At 36.8% G+C, this 5,000-nt stretch overlaps 1 protein-coding gene and 1 long non-coding RNA gene across 2 annotated transcripts in view; one reads left to right on the top strand and one right to left on the bottom strand.

Moving 5' to 3' along the window:
- The window catches only part of LOC137644162 (uncharacterized), a 63,013-nt gene that overhangs the window by 28,883 nt on the left and 29,130 nt on the right, over positions 1–5,000 (top strand). The gene's annotated exons all lie outside the window — the stretch shown is intronic.
- The window catches only part of LOC137644161 (alkylglycerol monooxygenase-like), a 39,554-nt gene that overhangs the window by 33,285 nt on the left and 1,269 nt on the right, over positions 1–5,000 (bottom strand). The gene's annotated exons all lie outside the window — the stretch shown is intronic.

Raw genomic sequence — 5,000 nt, 5'->3', positions numbered from 1 at the left:
ATTTGGCTTTGATATACGAATGTTTGGCCCAAATTTGAAGAACGAGCAGTATTTTTAGCTTTGATATACGAATATTTGCCCCAAATTCGAAGAACGAGCAGTATTAGATTTGGCTTTGATATACGAATGTTTGGCCCAAATTTGAAGAACGAGCAGTATTTTTAGCTTTGATATACGAATTTTTGCCCCAAATTCGAAGAACGAGCAGTATTAGATTTGGCTTTGATATACGAATGTTTGGCCCAAATTTGAAGAACGAGCAGTATTTTTAGCTTTGATATACGAACATTTGCCCCAAATTCGAAGAACGAGCAGTATTAGATTTGGCTTTGATATACGAATGTTTGGCCCAAATTTGAAGAACGAGCAGTATTTTTAGCTTTGATATACGAATATTTGCCCCAAATTCGAAGAACGAGCAGTATTAGATTTGGCTTTTTTATACGAATATTTGCCCCAATTTCGAAGAACGAGCAGTATTAGATTTGGCTTTGTTATACGAATGTTTGCCCCAAATTCGAAGAACGAGCAGTATTAGATTTGGCTTTGTTATACGAATATTTGCCCCAAATTCGAAGAACGAGCAGTATTAGATTTGGCTTTGTTATACGAATGTTTGCCCCAAATTCGAAGAACGAGCAGTATTAGATTTGGCTTTTTTATACGAATATTTGCCCCAAATTCGAAGAACGAGCAGAATTAGATTTGGCTTTGTTATACGAATGTTTGCCCCAAATTCGAAGAACGAGCAGTATTAGATTTGGCTTTGTTATACGATTATTTGCCCCAAATTCTAAGAACGAGCAGTATTAGATTTGGCTTTGTTATACGAATGTTTGCCCCAAATTCGAAGAACGAGCAGAATTAGATTTGGCTTTGTTATACGAATGTTTGCCCCAAATTCGAAGAACGAGCAGTATTAGATTTGGCTTTGTTATACGAATGTTTGCCCCAAATTCGAAGAACGAGCAGTATTAGATTTGGCTTTGTTATACGAATATTTGCCCCAAATTCGAAGAACGAGCAGAATTAGATTTGGCTTTGTTATACGAATGTTTGCCCATAATTCGAAGAACAAGCAGTATTAGATTTGGCTTTGTTATACGAATATTTGCCCCAATTTCGAAGAACGAGCAGTATTAGATTTGGCTTTGTTATACGAATGTTTGCCCCAATTTCGAAGAACGAGCAGTATTAGATTTGGCTTTTTTATACAAATATTTGCCCCAAATTCGAAGAACGAGCAGTATTAGATTTGGCTTTGTTATACGAATGTTTGCCCCAAATTACAAGAACGAGCAGTATTAGATTTGGCTTTGTTATACGAATATTTGCCCCAAATTCGAAGAACGAGCAGAATTAGATTTGGCTTTGTTATACGAATGTTTGCCCCAAATTCGAAGAACGAGCAGAATTAGATTTGGCTTTGTTATACGAATGTTTGCCCCAAATTCGAAGAACGAGCAGAATTAGATTTGGCTTTGATATACGAATGTTTGCCCATAATTCGAAGAACGAGCAGTATTAGATTTGGCTTTGATATATGAATGTTTGGCCCAAATTTGAAGAATGAGCAGTATTAGATTTAGCTTTTAATATACAAATATTTGCCCAAAATTCGAAGAACGAGCTGTATTAGAAGATAAACAATTTTTCAACATGGTTTTAAAAAAGTAATTTGTACTTCAATATGTCTGTAAACTTCACCTTATATATGAAAGACTTATTCTAATATTATTGTTCTGAAACTTCTTTTTTGTTTTTCATTTTCTAAACGATTACATGTAATATCATAAGTTAGTCTGTAGATCTGTCCTGGGTTAGAGTTTCTCAGAACATTCAAGCATCTGTTCCCCCCAAAAAGTTTAATAATAAATTACATATGCGTGTGTACCGTGGCCGTAATTAATCACATTTAGGTGTAATCTTGTTACCAACCTTTGTTGGATAGTCGCGAATAAACTTAACAACAGAGTCTGCTTTGGTTCAAGGCCAGGATAAGGAAAGCGGCAGGTTCCTGGAAAGGGGTAATCCCGAGAGAGGAAGGGACTTTTTTATAGGCGGTTTAACCTTGGCTTGGAATGTATACAGCATAGTAAGGGAAGGTAATATTATACCTGCTGGATAAGATGGGACACGAATGCGCAACGAAATATCTCGGGGATGGAACTGGAAAAATCTCGAGGCTGGAACTGGGAAAATCTCGAAGCTGGAACTTGAAAAATCTCGAGTCTGGAACTGGGAAAATCTCGAGGCTGGATCTGGAAAAATCTCGAGGCTGGATCTGGAAAAATCTCGAGTCTGGATCTGGAAAAATCTCGAGGCTGGATCTGGAAAAATCTCGAGTCTGGAACTGGAAAAATCTCGAGGCTGGATCTGGAAAAATCTCGAGTCTGGATCTGGAAAAATCTCGAGGCTGGATCTGGAAAAATCTCAAGTCTGGAACTGGAAAAATCTCGTGGCTGGAAAGTCCAGTTCATTTTTAACTATCGCCTACAATTTTAATAGTTTAATTAGAGTTTCTAATATATTTTGCCATATTAACGTATGATTTAGAATTTTTCGAATTTTGGCCATCCTTTACATTCAAATCTTACTGGACAGTTCCATCCTGTTCGTAATACTAGGCAGGCAGTTAGTTCTAATAGCCAGGCCTTCTTCATCATGAGGCTCAATACTACACAGTGTTCTAGAAGTTTTATTCCAGCTGTTACCAAGTTCTGGAATGATCTTCCTAATCGGGTACTTGAATCATTAGAATTTCAAAAGTTCAAAGTTGCAGCAAATGTTTTTATGTTGAACAGGCTGACATGAGTCTTTTTATAGGTTATATATATGACATATCTGTTTTGACGTTGTTACTGATTTTAGGGTTATAGCTTTGGAAGTAATAATAATAATAATAATAATAATAATAATAATAATAATAATAATAATAATAATAATAATAGCAGCAAACGAATTTCAGGGAATTTTGCAGTCAGTGTTACTATAGTCAATTTCTTTTAGCGATGCAGATTTGCACCGACTCGCAGCGGTGCTCTTTTAGCTCGGAAAATTTTCCTGATCGCTGATTGGTTAGAATGATCTCGTCCAACCAATCAGCGATCAGGAAACTTTTCCGAGCTAAAAGGGCACCACTGCGAGTCGGTGCAAATATGCCTCGCTAAAAGAAATGGACTATAGGAAGACGAAGATGATAACGGTGCAGTGAGTAAACCGGATAGACATCTTATTTTCCTAGTTCGTAAAACATGTAAACTAATGGAGGAGTTAAACGGTTTGCATTTATAATTAGGATAGGTCGTCAACCCATGAAACTTCCGTTTATTAAAATTCCATGATTTTATTTTTAAATGCAGCGTGTAAAGCAAACTTGTGGTGGCCGATGTGGTAACGTCCCTGACTGTTGAACGCTATACTGGGGTTCGAGTCCCGCTCAAACTCGTTAGTTTCTTTAGCCGCTGCAACCTCAGTATCCTTGTGAGCTAATGATAGGGGGTTTGGGGGAGCCTATAGGTCTATCTACTGAGTCATCAGCAGCCATTGTCTAGTCATTTATGGTCCTAGCTTGGGTGGAGAGGGGGCTTGGGCGCTGATCATATGTGTATATGGTCAGTCTTGGGTATTGTCCTGCTTTATAGGGCAATGTCACTGTCCCTTGGCCCGGGCATTCATGATTGGCCTTTAAACCCTTAAACAGTGAAGGAATTTTGATAAGTGAGGTAGTTAAAACTGTGTGATATTTTTTGCAATGTGCTAAAGTATTTTGGCAAGATAGGAGTATGTCAATGTAAAAGTTATTCGCAATACTGGCCCTTGTTTAAAAATGATAACGTTTTTGCTTGAATACGCACATTTACAAACTATATATAACCAATGTACCCGAGCTATAAAAAAATAACGTCTAGATATTATATACTTTCCGTAATTCCATGAAGATACCACCGCGAACAATATTACTTGAATCTCTTTATCACAGGTCTCATCTTCCAATGGGTTATTGATACGCATACAAAATATGATTGCGTTTTTATAAAAGAATAAGCAACCAATTTCTTTGCTTCGTTTTAATTTCGTAGTTAAATGTTATGGTGTTATAAGTTTTCCTAATAACTCGAATTAATATCAAAAGGATTTTTCTTTATATATTTTAGTTTTTTATTACTTCCCTTGTAGTTTACTTATTTCCTTTCCTCACTTGGCTATTTTTTTCCTATTGGAGCCCTTGGGCTTATAGCATCTTGCTTTTCTCAGTAGATTTATTTCTTAGCTTATAGCGTCTTGATTTTCCTACTATAGCGTCCTGATTTTCCTACTAGGGTTATAGCTTAGCTTGTAGTAGTAGTAGTAGTAGTAGTAGTAGTAGTAGTAGTAGTAGTAGTAGTAGTAGTAGTGATAATAATAATTGATAATTATTATTATCATCATCATTATCATTATCATCAAAGGATAAAATATTTCAGAATCTAAAACCAGGACAAAGACTAAATGTTGCATGCAGGCGTGACATTTTCTGAAGACTTCCAAAGAATTTCTTCACTAACTCGTTTTTTGGGATATATTTGACCAGTTTATTCATCTTAAACGTTTTGAACCTTTGAAATGAAATTGACATCTTGTTTAGTCTTTATTAATGTCTGACAGGTCTGATGTTAAGTTAAAAGTCACAACTAAAACTAATTTTAGCATGTCTGAGTGTCATACATTATGAAGGTTTAAAGGTCGCTCATGAATGGCAGAGGCAACGGACAGGATAAAGTCCTAAAGCGAAAAGCTCACCCTCACTAAGCTAGGACCAGGGAGGGACAGGCAATGGCTGCTTACGACTCGGTAAGTAGACCTAGAGACACTCCTATCCAAAGTCCCCATCCCCAGCTCACAAGGACGGTGAGATTGTAGACACTACAAGAAACTATCGAGCTTGAGCGTGTCTTAAACTCCCGTCCAACAGATTACCAGACAGGAACGTTTCCAATATAAGAAAAATTAGTAGTAGA

The sequence above is a fragment of the Palaemon carinicauda genome, chromosome 7 (genome assembly GCF_036898095.1).
Source record: "Palaemon carinicauda isolate YSFRI2023 chromosome 7, ASM3689809v2, whole genome shotgun sequence".
NCBI classification, from domain to species: Eukaryota; Metazoa; Arthropoda; class Malacostraca; order Decapoda; family Palaemonidae; genus Palaemon; species Palaemon carinicauda.
The sequence above is the reverse complement of the archived record's forward strand: the minus strand, read 5'-3'. Positions and strand labels throughout refer to the sequence as shown.